This window comes from Pan troglodytes, chromosome 4 (assembly GCF_028858775.2).
Source record: "Pan troglodytes isolate AG18354 chromosome 4, NHGRI_mPanTro3-v2.0_pri, whole genome shotgun sequence".
Lineage (NCBI taxonomy): Eukaryota > Metazoa > Chordata > Mammalia > Primates > Hominidae > Pan > Pan troglodytes.
Genome location: NC_072402.2, coordinates 35,749,855 through 35,767,046, shown reverse-complemented (window position 1 = coordinate 35,767,046; position 17,192 = coordinate 35,749,855). Strand labels below are relative to the sequence as shown.

At 44.9% G+C, this 17,192-nt stretch overlaps 2 pseudogenes; one reads left to right on the top strand and one right to left on the bottom strand.

Annotated features, from left to right (window-relative positions):
* Window positions 1–3,070: 3,070 nt before the first annotated feature.
* Window positions 3,071–4,304, top strand: LOC471500 (keratin, type I cytoskeletal 18-like; annotated as a pseudogene).
* Window positions 4,305–14,231: 9,927 nt separating this feature from the next.
* LOC471499 (actin, cytoplasmic 1-like) lies at window positions 14,232–15,467 on the bottom strand (annotated as a pseudogene).
* Between the last annotated feature and the right edge of the window lie 1,725 nt (window positions 15,468–17,192).

The following is a 17,192-nucleotide window of genomic DNA, read 5'->3' as shown; positions in this document are numbered from 1 at the left end:
CTATACATTAACAGTGAACTATCCAGAAAAGAAATTTAAAAACTGATCCCATTTACAATAGCACCAAAAATAATAAAATATTTAGGAATAAATTTAACCAGGAAGGTGAAGAATCTGTACATTTAAGACTATAAGATATTGATGAAAGAAAGAGAATAAATAGAGTTGGGCATGGTGTGTCACACCTGTAATCCCAGCACTTTGGGAGTCTGAAGCAGGAGGATTGCTTGAACTCAGGAGTTCAAGAACAGCCTGGGCAATAGTGTGAGACCTCATCTCTACAAAGAAGAAGGAGAAGGAGGAGGTGGAGGAGGAGGAAGAGGAAACAACTAAATGGAAAGCTATTTCATCTTAATGGATTGGAAGAATCAATATTGTTAAAATGTTTATAGTACACAAAGCTATCTACAGATTCAATCCCTATCAAAATTCTAATCCCTATCACAATTCTAATGCTATTCTTTACAGAAATAAATAGAAAAAGTGTCATAAAATTCATACAAAACCACGAAAAAAATCCAAATACCCAAAGCAATCTTGAGAAAGAAAAAGAATTCTGGAAACATGACACTCCCTAATTTCAAACTATATTATAAAGCTATAGTAGTCAGAATAATATGATACTGGCATTAAAAGAGACACATTGACCAATGGAACAATAGACAGAGCCCAGAAATAAAACTATGTATACATGGTTAACTAATCTTTGAGAAGGGTACCAAGAATATACATGGAAAAAGGAAAGTCTCTTCAATAAGTGACGTTGAAGCTGGTTGTGGTGGCTCATGCCTGTAATCCCCGGACTTTGAAAGGCTGAGGTGGGTGGATCACCTGAGGTCAGGAGTTTGAGACCAGCCTGGCCAACATGGCAAAACCCCATTTCTCTTAAAACATGCAAAAATTAGCTGGGCGTGCTAGTGCACACCTGTGATCCCAGCTACTCAGGATGCTGAAGCAGGAGAATTGCTTGAAGCCAGCAGAGGCTGCAGTGAGCTGAGGTCACACCACTGCACTCCAGCCTGGGCAACAGAGTGAGACTGTCTCAAAAAAATAAATAAATAAATAGGGCAAGCACGGTGGCTCAGGCCTATAATCCCAGCACATTTGGAGGCCGAGGTGGGCAGATCACCTGAGGTCAGGAGTTCGAGACCAGCCTGGCCAACATGGTGAAACCCTGTCTCTACTAAAAATATAAAAATTGGCCAGGCATGGTGGCACATGCCAGCTACTTGCAAGGCTGAGGCAGGAGAATTGCTTGAACCCTGGAGTGGGTGTTGCAGTAAGCCAAGATAGCGCCACTGCATTCCATCCTGGGTGGCAGAGTGAGACTCCATCTCAAAAAAAAAAAAAAAATTTTTTTTTAAATAAATAAATAAACAAATAAGTGATGTTGGGAAAACTGTACGTCACATGCAAAAAACATGAAATTGGACCCTTACATTATATATAAAAATTAACTGAAAATGACTTAAATGTAAGACTTGAAATATAAAACTCCCAGAAGAAAACATAGGAAAAGGCTTCTTGATATTAGGGGAAAAGTTTCTTGACATTGGTCTTTATAATTATTTTTTGGCTGTGACACCAAAGCTCAGGCAATAAAAGTAAAAATAAACAAATGGAACTACATCAAACTAAAATGCTTCTGCGTAGCAAAGGAAACAACCAACAAAATGAAAAGGCAACCTATGGAATGGGGGCAAATATATGTAAACCTTACATTTGAAAAAAAGTCAATATAGGCCGGGCGCGGTGGCTCACGCCTGTAATCCCAACACTTTGGGGGGCTGAGGCGGGCAGATCACTTGAGGTCAGGAGTTCAAGACCAGCCTGGCCAACATGGTGAAACCCCATCTCTACTAAAAATACAAAAATTAGCCGGGCATGGTGGTGCACGCCTGTAATCCCAGCTACTCGGGAGGCTGAGGCAGGAGAATGGCTTGAACCTGGGAGGCGGAGGTTGCAGTGAGCCGAAGTCACACAACTTCACTTAGGCCTGGGCAATGGAGTGAGACTCTGTCTCGAAAAAAAAAAAAAAAAAAGGTTAATATAAAGAAAACAAGAAACTCATACAACTTACCAGCAAAAAACCAAATAACCAAATTTTTAAAATTATTATTATTATTTTTTTGAGAAGGAGTCTCGTTCTGTTGCCCATGCTGGAGTGCAATGGTGAGATCTCCACTCACTGCAACCTCCGCCTCCTGGGTTCAAGCGATTCTCCTGCCTCAGCCTCCCGAGTAGCTGGGATTACAGGCACCTGCCATCACACCCGGTTAATTTTTTGAATTTTTAGTAGAGATGCGGTTTCACCATGTTGGCCAGGCTGGTCTCAAACTCCTGACCTCGGGTGATCCACCTGTCTCAGCCTCCCAAAGTGCTGGGATTACAGGCATGAGCCACTGCGCCTGGCCACAAATAACCCAATTTTTTAAAAGGGCAAAAGATCTTGAATATAGATTTTTCCAAAGAAGCTATACAAATGGCCAAAGGTACATGAAAAAGTGCTCAGCAGCACTAATTGTCAGAGAAATGCAAGTCAAAACTCCAATGAGGTATTGCCTCACACCTGTTAGCATGGTTATCAAAAAGACAAGGAACATGAACTTTTGGTAGGAGTGTGGAGAAAAAAGAACTTTTGTATATTGTTGGTAGGAATGTAAGTCAGTACAACCATTATGAAAAAGAGTATGGAAGTTTCTCAAAAGTTAAAAATAGGGCCAGGTGTGGTGGCTCGCATCTGTAGTCCCGGCACTTTGGGAAGCTGAAGCAGGGGGATTGCTTGAGCCCAGGAGTTTGAGACCAGCCTCAGCAACATAGTGAGACCCCATCTCTATAAAAAAATACAAAAATTAGCCAGATGTGGTGGTATACACCTATAGTCCCAGATACTCAGGAGGCTGAGGTGGGAGGATTGCTTGAGCCCGGGAAGTGGAGGCTGCAGTGAGCTGAGATCATGCCATTGCATTCTAGCCTCTGGGCAACAGAGTGAAGCTCTAGCTAAAAAAAAAAAAAATTAGGTCCTAGGCAAAACTTGAGTCCTGTCCTCTTGCTTTCCTCCCCAGACAGCATGAGCTTTACCACTCGCTCCACCACCTCCTCCACCAACTACTGGTCCCTGGGCTCTGTCCAGCTGCCCAGCTACGTGGCCCAGCTGGTCAGCAGTGTGGTCAGTGTCTATGCAGGTGCCGGGGGCTCAGGCTTCCGGATCTCTGTGTCCCACTCCACAAGCTTCTGGGGTGGCTTGGGGGACCTGGTGGGAATAGGGGATATCCAGAATGAGAAGGAGACCATGCAAGGCCTGAATGACTGTCTGGCCTCCTACCTGGACAGAGTGAGGAGCCTGGGAGACCGAGAAATGGAGGCTGGAGAGCAAAGTCTGGGAGCATCTGGAGAAGAAGGGACCCCAGGTCAGAGACTAGGGGCATTACTTCAAGACCATTGAGGACCTGAGGGTTCAGATCTTCGCAAGTACTGTGGACAGTGCCTGCATCATTCTGCAGATTGACAAGGCCCATATAACTGCTGATGACTTTAGAGTCAAGTGTGAGACGGAACTGGCTATGTGCCAGTCTGTGGAGAGTGACATCCATGGGCTCCGCAAGAGCACTGATGACACCAATGTCACTCAGCTGCAGCTGGAGGCAGAGATTGAGGCTCTCAAGGAGGAGCTGCTCTTCATGAAGAAGACCCACGAAGAGGAAGTAAAAGGCCTCCAAGCCCAGATTGCCAGCTCTGGGTTGACCATGGAGGTAGATGCCCTCAAATCTCAGGACCTGGCCAAGATCATGGCAGACATCCGTGCCCAATATGACAAGTTGGCTCAGAAGAACCAAGAGGAGCTGAACAAGTACTGGTCCTAGCAGACTGAGGAGAGCACCAAGCAGTCCGCTGAGATCGGAGCTTCTGAGATAATGCTCATGGAACTGAGACATACACTCCAATCCTTGGAGATCAACCTGAACTCAATGAGAAATCTGAAAGCCAGGTTGGAGAACAGCCTGAGGGAGGTGGAGACCCGCTATGCCATGCAGATGGAGCAGCTCAACAGGGTTCAGCTGCACTTGAAGTTGAAGCTGGCACAGACCTGGGCAGAGGGGCAACACCAGGTCCAGGAATATGAGGCTCTGCTGAACATAAAGATCAAGCTGGAGGCGGAGATCACCACCTACCACCACCTACTGGAAGATGAGGAGGGCTTCAATCCTGGTGATGCCCTGGATAGCAGCAACTCCATCCAAAGCATCCAGAAGACCACCACCCACAGGATAGTGGATAGCATAGGAGGTCCCCCAGGTGTTTGAGACCAACGACACCAAAAAAACCCTAGGTGTTTGAAACCAACGACACCAAAGTGCCGAGACATTCAGCCAGCAGAAGCAGGGTATCCTTTGGGGAGTAGGAGGCTGATAAAACATTCAGAGGTCATTGGGAAAAAAAATTTTAAATAGAACTACCATACAATCCAACAATTCCACTTCTGAGTATATATCCAAAGGAAATGGAATCAGTATCTCAAAGAGATATCTGCATTCCCATGTTAATTGCAGCATTATTCACAATAGCCAAGATATGGAAACAACCTAAGTGTCCATGGATGGATGAATGAATGAAGAAAATTTTGGTGTATATATACACAATAGGATATCATTCAAGCCACGTAAAAGAAGAAAATCTTGTAATATGCAACAACATTGATGAAAGCAGAAGACCTTATGCTAAGTGAAATAAGCCAGACCCAGAAAGACACATAACGTATGATTTCATTTACTTGTAGAATCTAAAAAAGTCAAACTCATAGAAGCAGAGAGTAGAACGATGGTTGCCAAAGGCTGAGGAGTAGGAGAAATGAAAAGATGTTGATCACAGGATATAAACTTTCAGCTATAAGAAGAACAATTTCTGAGCTTGGCTCAGACCCCCACGTCTAAATAAAAAAAAAAGATGAACAAGTTCTAGGGATCTACTGAACAGCAAGGGTAGTGTTGAATGTGTTAATTTGATTGTGATAATCATTACAAAATCTATACACATGTATCAAATCATCATGCTGTATGCCTTGAGTATATACAATCTTTGTCAATTAATTTTTTTTTTTTTTTTTTTCAGACAGAGTCTCGCTTTGTCACCCAGGCTAGAGTGCAGTGGCAGGACCTTCGCCTCCCAGGTTCAGATGATTCTCATGCCTCAGCCTCCTGAGTAGCTGGGATTACAGACGCCCGCCACCATGCCTGGCTAATTTTCATACTTTTTTGTTGGTTTGTTTGTTTTGTTTTGTTTTTGAGATGGAGTGTCGCTCTGTCACCAGGCTGGAGTGCAGTGGCATGATGTCAGCTCACTGCAACCTCCAACTCCCTGGTTCAAGCAATTCTCCTGCCTCAGCCTCCCAAGTAGCTGGGATTACAGGAATATGCCACCATGCCCAGCTAATTTTTTTGTATTTTTAGTAGAGACGGGGTTTCACCATGTTGGCCAGGCTGGTCTCACACTCCTAACCTCAGGTAATCTGCCCACCTCGGCCTCCCAAAGTGTTGGGATTACAGGCGTGAGCCACCATGCTTGGCCTAATTTTTGTATTTTTAATACAGATGGGGGTTTCACCATGTTGGCCAGGCTGGTCTCGAACTCCTGACCTCAAGTGATCCACCCACCTCAGCCTCCCAAAGTGCTGAGATTATAGGCATGAGCCACTGCCCCCGGTCTAATTTTTTTTTTTTTTTTTTTTGAGATTGTCTTGTTCCGTCACCCAAGCTGGAGTGCAGTGATGCCATCACAGTTCACTTTGACTTTGAACCCCTTGGGCTCAAGCAATCCTTCTGCCCTAGCCTCCCGAGTAGCTGGGACTACAGGTGTGTACCACCACACCTGGATAATATATATTTTTTTCCTTTGAGACAGGGTCTCAATCCCATTGCCCAGGCTGGAGTGCAGTTGCACAATCATGGTTCACTGCAGCCTTTACTTCCCTGACTCAGGTGATCCTCCCACCTCAGCCTCCTGCATAGCTGGGGACTATAGGCACATGCCACCATGCCTGGCTAATTTTTGTATTTTTTTGTAGAGACAGGGTTTTGCCTTGTTGCCCAGGCTGATCTCAAATTCCTGAGCTCAGGTAATCTGCCTGCCTCAGCCTCCCAGAGTGCTGAGATTACAGGCATGAGTCACCACACCTGGCCGCACCTATTTTAAAAAGAGAGACTTGAATACTTGCAACAGGAAGCAGAAGACTGAAGTGAGTTCGGTGATCTAATCAAACGTTGTCAGAAATTTCCAAAAGACATAGCAAGTGCTCTTGTTCACAAAGAAAATGAATTCAAGTTTTGGGTAATGGCATTGTGCAGCTGAAATAGCTGCAGGTGACCAGACTGAGAAATTAAAAAACAGATGATGAATGTCCCACAAAAGGAATCTTTGTTAACAATAGTTGAAAACTATATAGACCATTTCTAATCCGAACTGAGTGCTGAGTTGATAGCTTGGCAAGGGCTGGGAAACAGAGAAGTTGGAACACAACTCTTGCTTGTTGCATCAAGCCATAGATCTGCTAGAAAATGAATATAAAACCTTACAGCAAGGCCAGGCGTGGTGGGAGAGGCTGCAGTGAGCCGAGATTGTGTCACTGCACTCCAGCCTGGGTGACAGAGTGAGACTCCATCTAAACAACAACAAAAAAGAATGGGAAGGGAAGAGAAAGATAAGACATACCAGCTATAGAGTAGGCAAAATTCTGCAAGTACAGAATTCGAGGAATGGAGGATGAAGGGCAGAAAGCAAAAGATCTTAGCCAGGTTTCTCTTGGTGCTAAGAAAGGTTGTGACAGCTAGTTGACAGCACATACCCCAGAATGAGCTCTAACTGGCAAGAAGATGCAAGCTGCTAGACTGAGACAAATCAAAATTAAATATTTTTTTCCAAAAAACAGGGAATTTCCAACAAACTCCAGGAAGACCAAAATGACAAAATCTTTCAGAGAGAGGTTTAGTAATCCAAGATTGATTGTTGGCCCACCCTTTGAACCTGGTGAAAGCCTCCGCTGTTACTGATATTGTACCCATATGGAATATCTTACTCTTGTTTTTTTTTTTTTTCTTTTGAGACAGAGTCTTGCACTGTCACCCAGGCTGGAGTACAGTGCCGTGATCTTGGCTCACTGCAACCTCTATCTCCCGGGTTCAAGCAATTCTTGTGCCTCAGCCTCCCAAGTGGCTGAGACTACAGGCATGCACCACCACACTTGGCTAATTTTTGTATTTTTTGTAGAGATGGGGTTTTGCCATGTTGGCCGGGCTGGTCTCAAAACTCCTGACCTCAAGCAATCTACCCGTCTTGGCCTCCCAAAGTGCTAGGATTACAGGCGTGAGCCACCATGCCCGGCCTCACTCTTGTGTCAGTGAAACAGATGTGTTAAAGTGAACCTGTGTCTGTGGATGGTCCTATACCTAGTCCCCGGTGATCATTTCAGGTATCTAAAACAGTATCTATCTCTCATCTGCATCTTGGGATAGCTTCATCGGTAAACCTTACTGGGGAAACTCACCAACTTCTTACATTTATTCATTCTTTCTACAAAATGTTATTAAGTGCCTTTCATGACTCATGGATTTTGTTGAGTGTTGGAGATAGAACACAGAACAAGACAACATTCTAGTCTTTGTAGAACTTACATTCTAATAGAGGAAACAGACAAGTAATAGAGAAACTGATAATACAATTTCAGGCAGGGATAAGGGTTATAAGGAAAACTAAGCAGAGGAAAGGGGTAGTCATGGGAATGCTACTTTATATATGGTGGTCAGAGAAGGCTGCCTAAGGAGACAGACATGAATGGACAGAGGGAGGGAACTATGTGAAGACCCAGGAAAGGTCACCCAGGCAGAGAGAATAGTCAGTGCAAAGGCCTTGAGCCAGAAGCATGTTGGAGATGTTGGAAAAATAGCTTTGTTTCTGAATCTAAAATAAAAGTTGGAGAAGGGGAAAAAAAAAGACGTTCTTAAAGTGAAAAAGGCAGCCCACAGAATGGGAGGAAATATTTGCAAACCATTGATTTGAAAAGGGGCTAGTACTTAGAATATATAAAGAACACTTACAACTCAACAATAAAAAGACAAATAACTCATTTTAAAAATTGGCAAGATATTTGAATAGATATTTCTCCAAAGAAGGTATGAAAATGTCTGATAAGTATATGCAAAACAATAAACATCACTATTCATTAGGGAAATGCTAATCAAAACCAGAATGAGGGCTGGGCACAGTGGCTCACACCTGTAATCCCAGCACTTTGGGAGGCTGAGATGGGTGGATCACCTGAGGTCAGGAGTTCAAGATCAGCCTGGCCAACATGGTGAAACCCTGTCTCTACTAAAAATGCAAAAATTAGCTGAGCATGGTGGTGCGCGCCTGTAATCCCAGCTACTTGGGTGGCTGAGGCACAAGAATCGCTTGAACCCGGGAGGTGGAGGTTGCAGTGAGCCCAAATCATGCCACTGCACTCCAGCTTGGGCAACAGAGTAAGACTTTGTCTCCAAAACAAACAACAACAACAACAACAAAAAACAACCAGAATGACATATCACTTTACACACACTGGAATGGCTAAAATTTAAAAAGATAATAATAAATGTTGACAAGAATATGGAGAAATTGGAACTCTCTTACATTGCTGGTGGGATTGTAAATTGGTATTATGACTTTGGGAAACTATCTGGCAGTTCTTCTGAATGTTAAACACACAGTTACTGCATGGCCTAGTAATTTTACTCCCAAGTAGAACTGAGCTTAGGTAACTGGCTACAGTTGCTGGGCTAACCAAGAGTGGTGAAAACATATGTCCACACAAAAACCTGTACATGAGTGTTCATAGTGAAACATCATTCATAGTAGCCAAAAAGTGAAAACAACACAAATGTCCATCAGTTGATGAATGGATCAATTTTGAGACAGGATCTCACTCTGTTGCCCAGACTGGAGTATAGTAGCTCAATCGCAGATCACTGCAGCCTCGACCTCCTAGGCTCAAGTAATCCTCCCACCTCAGCCTCCCAACTGGAACTACAGGCACGTGCTACCACACCAGCTAATGTTTAAAAATTTTTTTGTAGAGAAAAGGTCTTGCTGTTGCCCAGGATGGTCTCAAACTTCTGGGCTCAAGCAATCCTCCTGCCTTGGACTCTTAAAGTGCTGGAATTACAGTCATGAACCACCATGCCTGCCGACAAGAGAAATTTTTTATTAGAAAATCATAATTCATTGAGTGCTTACCAAATGCCAGACATGGTGTTCAGCACTTATGGCAACCTGTTCCAGGGGTACATATTGTTACAATCTCCATGCAACACTTGAGGAAACTGAGGCTCTGATATTAGGTAGCTGGCTATGGTTGCTGGGCTAGTGAGTGGCCAAGCCAGGATTTGAATTTAGGCTGTCTGACTTCAAAACTTGTTCTGGGTCTGCGTGTCTGGAATGGCCAACAGTGTAAAACACGGCTGAGGACCAGTTAATAAAGAAGGAAAGTTGTCCTTTGGGTTTATTAGCAAGGAAATCTTTGGGGGACTTGGTAAAGTTCTGGGCAAGAGGGCCGATTCTAATGGTTTGAAGAGCGAGTAGGAGTGAGGAAATAGAAAGTGCTCAGCAGTTTGCCTGGAAAGTGCGGAGAGATGGGGCCCTATCTGGAGGATGAATGTGGTGGCAGTGCTATTGCTTTTTATTTTTTGGCAATTTCAGCACATGTAAATAGTGAAAAACATCTTTGAGGAGGTGAAAAGGCCCAGTATGGTGTTCTGGGCCCAGAGGAAGTAAGAAAGAAAAGATGGAGACTGGGGGCAGTGACACGCACCTGTAATCCCAGCACTTTGGGAGGCTGAGGTGGGTGGATCGCTTGAGCACAGGAGTTGGAGACCAGGCTGGATAACATGGCAAGATCCCTGTCTCTACAAAAGAAACAAAAATTAGCCAGGCATGATGGCATGCATCTGTGGTCTCAGCTACTTGGGAGGCTGAGGTGGGAGGATTGCTTGAGCCCAGGAGGCAGAGGTTGAAGTGGGGTCAAGTTCATGCCACTGCACCCCAGCCTGATAACAGAGTGAGATCCTATCTCAAAGCAAAACAAAACAACAACAACAACAAAGGAAAACATGGAATAGCTCCTAGTACTGACAGTCAAGAGAACTGAAATCTGACACCTAGAGTCAAGCTACTTTGGTTCTTAACTCTTGTGTTGATTTCATTGTGTGCCCTTTTTACTTTTTTATTTATTTATTTTTTGAGACAGAGTCTCACTCTGTTGCCCAGGCTGGAGGGCAGTGGTGCGATCTTGCAGGCTCCGCCTCCCAGGTTCATGCGATTATCCCACCTCAGCCTCCTGCGATTATCCCACCTCAGCCTCCTGCGATTATCCCACCTCAGCCTCCTAACTGGGATTATAGGGGCCCACCACCACACCGGCTAATTTTTGCATTTTTAGTAGAGATGAGGTTTCATCGTGTTGTCCAGGCTGGCCTTTTTACTTTAGCAATCGAAGCTTGTCTTTAGAAATTAAGAAGCCAGAATTGATGACTAAGGAACATCATTGTAATTAGGAAGGAAGATTAATTATTTACATCATTCAAGCCCTCTGCAATTCGTTTAATGTAGTTTCATAATCATTTGTCTTATTAATTACCATAAAAGCATGCCAATATTAGGTTTATAGCATGTCATCTTTATAATCTCTCTGTCTTCAGAGCTTCCTAAACACTTTGAGACACTATGCAGAAGTTACAAACTGCCTGGTTTAATTGGGCCAGTAGTGAGGTCTAAATGAAGACTAGGGGAGAAACTCTACTGATTTTCAAATTTGGCTGCACATGGAAATCTACCAGGAACTTTAAAAAGTGCTGATGCCTGAGTTTCAGTCTGAAGATTGTATTCAAATTTAGCTGATGCTTTTTATAGACCTTTTTTTTCCAGTCATGATCCAGTCCAGGATTGCATATTTTATTTCGTTTTCAGGCTGGTTAGTCTCCTTTAAACAGTTCCCCAGTCTTTCTTTGCTTTCATAATCTTGATTTTTTTTTTTTTTTTTTTTTTGAGACGGAATTTCGCTCTTGTTGCCCAGGCTGGAGTGCAATGGCACGATCTTGGCTCACCACAACGTCTGCCTCCCTGGTTCAAGCAATTCTCCTGCCTCAGCCTCCCGAGGAGCTGGGATTACAGGCGCCTGCCACCATGCCTGCCTAATTTTTGTATTTTTAGTAGAGATGAGGTTTCGCCGTGTTGGCCAGGCTGGTCTCACACTCCTGACCTCAGGTGATCCACCCAACTCAGCCTCCCGAAGTGCTGGGATTACAGGCATGAGCCACCGCGCCCAGCCACTATCTTGACTTTTTTGAATAGTCCAGTTATTTTATAGACTGTCCTGGCCGAGTGCAGTGGCTCACACCTGTAATCTCAGCACTTTGGGAGGCCGAGGCAGGCAGATCACAAGGTCAGGAGATCGAGACCATCCTGGCTAACACGGTGAAACGCCGTCTCTACTAAAAATATAAAAAATTAGCTGGGCGTTGTGGCAGGCGCTGTCACAGCTGTAGTCCCAGCTACTCGGGAGGCTGAGGCAGGAGAACAGCTTGAACCTGGGAGGCGGAGGTTGCAGTGAGCCAAGATCACGCCACTGCACTCCAGCCTGGCGACAGCCTTTAGACAGACTCCGTCTAAAAAAAAAAAAAGTCCTTCAATTTTGTTTTCTTCTGACATTTCCTCATACTTAGATTTGTATTACACATTTTGGCTATGGTTACCATAGAAGTGACATGTCCTTCTCAGTGCATCACACAGGGGGCACAGAAAAATTTATTTGTCCCTTTACTAGTGATGTTAACTTCAATCACTTGGTTAAGGTGATGGCTGCCAGATTTCCCCACTGTGAAGTTACTTTTATTCCTTCCCCCTTTCCATACCCTACTTTTTGGAAGTAAATTATTCAGCATAGGCACAGTCTAATTGCATCCCTTTATCTTTGACCTCCTTGTTGATTTTTTTTTGAAAATTTCATACATTAAGTTTTCATACATCCTTTTTGTTATAGATTCTATGGGTTTGATAAATGCTTAAAGTCCTACATCCATCCCTGCAGTACCATATGGGTTAGTTTCATCGCCCTAAAGAATAGCCTATGCAGCTGGGCACAGTAGCTCACGCCTATAATCCCAGCACTTTGGGAGGCCGAGGTGGGCAGATCACCTGAGGTCAGGAGTTCAAGATCAGCCTGACCAACATAGAGAAACCCCATATCTACTAAAAATACAAAATTAGGTGGGCATGGTGGCACATGCCTGCAATCCCAGCTACTCAGGAGGCTGAGACAGGAGAATCGCTTGAATCCAGGAGGCAGAGGTTGCGGTGAGCCGAGATCACGCCATTGCACTCCAGCCTGGGCAACGAGAGTGAAACTCTGTCTCAAAATAAATAAATAAATAAAAATAAAGAACAGCCTGTGCTTTCCCTGGTTAACTTCTCCTTTCCCTAGTCCCTAGAAACCACTGACCCATTTTCCATCCCTACAGTTTGGCCATATCTAGAATGTCTTGTGAATGGAATTATTCAATATATAGCATTTTTAGTCTGTTTTATTCCCCCTTAGCAAAATGCCCTTAAGATTCATCCATGTGGCCGGGCATGGTGGCTCACATGCGTAATCTTAGCACTTTGGGAGGCCAAGGCAGGTGGATCACCTGAGGTCAGGAGTTCAAGACCAGACTGGCCAACAAGGCAAAACCTGTCTCTACTAAAAATACAAAAATTAGCTGGGCATGGTGGCAGGCGCCTGTAATTCCAGCTACTCGGGAGGCTGAGGCAGGAGAATTGCTTGAACCTGGAAGGTGGAGGTTGCAGTGAGCAGAGATCATGCCACTTCACTCCAGCCTGGGTGAAAGAGTGAGACTCCATCTCAAAAAAAAAAAAAAAAAAAAGGCCGGGTGCAGTGGCTCACGCCTGTATTCCCAGCACTTTGGGAGGCCAAGGCGGGTGGATCACCTGAGGTCAGGATTTCAAGACCAGCCTGGTCAACATGGTGAAACCCTATCTCTACAAAAATACAAAAAATTAACTGGGCATGATGGTGGGTGCCTGTAATCCCAGCTACTCAGGAGGCTGACGTGGGAGAATCACTTGAACCCAGGAGGCAGAGGTTGCAGTGAGCCGAGATCATGCCATTGCACTCCAGGCTGGGTGACAGAGTGAGACTGTCTCAAACAAACAAACAAACAAACAAAAAGATTCATCCATGCTACTGTGTGGATAAATAGTATTTCCCATTTTTTCTTGCTGAATAGTTTTCCATCATATGTGCCACATTTTGTTTACCCATTCACTTATTGAAGGACATCTTGGTTGCTTCTGGTTTTTGATAATTATGAATAAATCTGTTATAAACATTCACGTACAGGTTTCTGTGTGGACGTGTTTTCAAATCAGGTGGTTTTGAAAACCTAGGAGAAAGACTACTAGGTCATATGGTAAGTCTATGTTGAACATTAAAAACTGGGAAACTGTCTTCCAACATGGCTGTATCATTTTTGCATTCCCATTAGCAATGAAAGACAGTACCGATGTTTCAAATCCTTGACAGCATTTGTTATTGTTAGTTCATTTCTTACCTTAAATATTCTGATGTGTATGTAGTGGCATCTTATGTTTTGTACTTTGCCTTTCTCTAAATGAAAAACGATGTTGACAGCATCTTTTCTTTCTTTTTTTTTTTTAAGGTGTACACTTTTATTCAACTGGTCTCAAGTTAGTGTACAGGTAAGCCCTGGCTGCATCCACGCACTTCCAGGGAGACCAAAAGCCTTCATACATCTTAAGTTGGGGGAAAAGAAATGGGGAGCCACGAAGGCTGATCATTCAAAATAAAACAAAATAAAAAAGTATTAAGGCGAAGATTTTTTAAAAATTGTATTACATAATTTACACGAAAGCAATGCTATCACCTCCCCTGTGTGGACTCCGGAGAGGACTGGGCCATTCTCCTTACAGAGAAGTGAGGTGGCTTTTAGGAGGGCAAGGGACTTCCTGTAACAATGCATCCCATGATATTTGGAATGACTATTAAAAAAAAGAACAACGTACAATCAAAGTCCTCGGCCACATTGTAGAACTTTGAGGGATGCTCGCTCCAACCGACTGCTGTCACCTTCACCGTTCCAGTTTTTAAATCCTGAGTCAAGCCAAAAGAAAACCCCAGCCACAAAAAAACAAATAAAGTCACACCAATCTCATCTTGTTTTCAGTGCAAGTTAGGTTTTGTCAGGAAAGAGTGTAATGCAACTAAGTCACAGTCCGCCTAGAAGCATTTGCCGTGGACGATGGAGGGGCCGGACTTATTGTACTCCTGCTTGCTGATCCACATCTGCTGGAAGGTGGACAGCGAGGCCAGGATGGAGCCTCTGATCCACACAGAGTACTTGCACTCAGGAGGAGCAGTGATCTTTATCTTCATCGCGCTGGGAGCCAGGGCGGTAATCTCCTTCTGCATCCTGTTGGTGATGCTAGGGTACATGGTGGTGCTGCCAGACAGCACTGCGTTGGCATACAGGTCTTTGTAGATGTCCACATCCGACTTCATGATGGAGTTGAAGGTAGTTTCGTGGATGCCACAGGATTCCATGCCCACGAAGGAAGTTTGGAAGAGTGCCTCGGGGCAGCAGAACCACTTGTTGCTAATGGTGATGACCTGGCCATTGGGCAGCTTGTAGCTCTTCTCCAGGGAGGAGCTGGAGCCCACCATGGCCGTCTCCTGCTCAAAGTCCAGGGGGATGCAGCACAGCTTTTTCTTGATGTCACACACAATTTCCTGCATGACTGTGGCGGTGAAGCTGTAGCCACACTGGGTGAGGATCTTCATGAGGTAGTCAGTCAGGTTCCGGCCAGCCAGGTCCAGACACAGGATGGTGTGGGGGAGGGGTGTACCCTTCATAGATGGGCACAGTGTTGGTGACCCCATCACCGGAGTCCATCACAATGCCAGCTATGGCCAGAGGCGTACAGGGACAGCACGGCCTGGATGGCCACATATACGGCTGGGGTGTGAAGGTCTCAAACATGATCTAAGTCATCTTCTCGCAGTTGTCCTTGGGGTTCAGAGGGGCCTCAGTCAGCAACACAGCGTGCTCCTCAAGAGCCACACATGGCTCGTTGTAGAAGGTGTGGTATCAGATCTTCTCCATGTCATCCCAGTTGGTGATGATGCTATGCTCAATGGGGTACTTCAGGGTCAGGATGCCTCTCTTGCTCTGGGCCTCATCCACATAGGAGTCCTTCTGACCCATGCCCACCATCATGCCCTGGTGCCATGATGAAGGGGAAGACAGCCCGGGGGACACCATCGCTTGCAAAGCTAGCCTTGCATATGCCAGAGCCATTGTCGAATACGAGAGCAGTGATGTCGTCATGCATGGTGAGCTGGCAGCAGCTGTGGATGGGCGGCAGCGTGGAGAGGGTGAGGCTCTGTGCTCGTGGGGAGGATGCAGTCTTGGCTTCTTTTGTTTTGTTTGTTTTTTGAGATGGAGTTTCGCTTTTGTTGCCCAGGCTGTAATGCAATAGTGCAATCTCGGCTCACTGTAACCTCTGCCTCCTGGGTTCAAGCGATTCTCCTGCCTCAGCCTCCCAAGTAGCTGGGATTATAGGCATGCGTCACCAAGCCCGGCTAATTTTTTGTATTTAGTAGAGACAGGGTTTCACAATGTTGGTTAGGCTGGTCTCAAACTCCTGACCTTAGGTGATCCACACGCCTCGGCCTCCCAAAATGCTGGGATTACAGGTGTGAGCCACTGCCCCTGGCCAACAGCATCTTTTCATGTCCTTATTTGTCATTCATATATCTCCTCTGTTGAAGTGTTCTATTCAGATATTTTGTCCATTTAAAAAATTGAGTTGTTTTCCTATTGTTGCGTTTGAAGAATTCTTTATATATTGGATATATGTCCCTTATCATGTAAACCAAAAAGTATCTGAGACAAATCTCAATCAATTTAGAAGCTTATTTTGCCAAGGCTAGGGACTGTGACTGGTGACACAGCCTCAGGAGGTCCTGGGAACATGTGCCCAAGGTTGTTGGGTTACAGCTTGACTCTATATCTTTTAGGGGGACAGAAGTTACAGGCACACATCAATCAATGTAAGGTGTACATTGGTTCAGTCTGGAAAAGTGGGACACACCTGTAATTCCAGCTACTCGGGAGGCTGAGGCAGGAGAATCGCTTGAACCCGGGAGGTAGAGGTTGCAGTGACCTGAGATCACACTATTGCACTCCAGTCGACAGAGCAAGACTCCGTCTCAAAAAAAAAAAAAAAAAAGAAAAGAAAATTGGGACAACTTGAAGTCGGGACGGGGACGGTTCCTGGTCATAGGTGGATTCAAAGATTTTATGGTTGGCAGTTGGTTAAAAAAAATTATGTTATTATCTAAAGACCTGGAATCAATAGAAAGGAACTCTGGATTAAGATAAGCGGTTGGCCAAGTGCGGTGGCTCATGCCTGTAATCCCAGCACTTTGGGAGGCCGAGGTAGGTGGATCACCCGAGGCCCAGGAAATCGAGGCTGCAGTGAGCTGAGATTGCACCACTGCCCTCCAACCTGGGTGATAGAGTGAGACCCTGTCTCAAAAAAACAGTGCTAGACTCTTAGCTAATCTCTCCTGAGTCAGGAAAAGTTCTGGAAAGGGAAGGAGGTTCTCTACAGAATGTAGATTTCCCCCATAAGAATAGTTTTGCAGGGCCATTTAAAAAATACATCAAGGAAGCCGGGCACGGTGGCTCACACCTGTAATCCCAGCACTTTGGGAGGCCGAGGCGGGTGGATCACGAGGTCAGGAGATTGAGACCATCCTGGCCAACATGGTGAAACCCAGTCTTTAATAAAAATACAAAAATTAGCTGGGCGTGGTGGTGCGTGCCTGTAATCCCAGCTACTCGGGAGGCTGAGGCAGGAGAATCACCTGAACCAGGGAGTCAGAGGTTGCAGTGAGCCGAGATCATGCCACCGCATGCCAGCCTGGTGACAGAGTGAGACTCCATCTCAAAAACAAAAACAAAAAAACCCCAAAAAATATATATTTCGGGGTAAAATACTTCACTTTCAGGGCCTGCTATCTGGCATGTGATGTTATACTAGAGTCAGGTTGGAATTTGGTGTATTATTGCTACAGAGTCAGCTTTGTT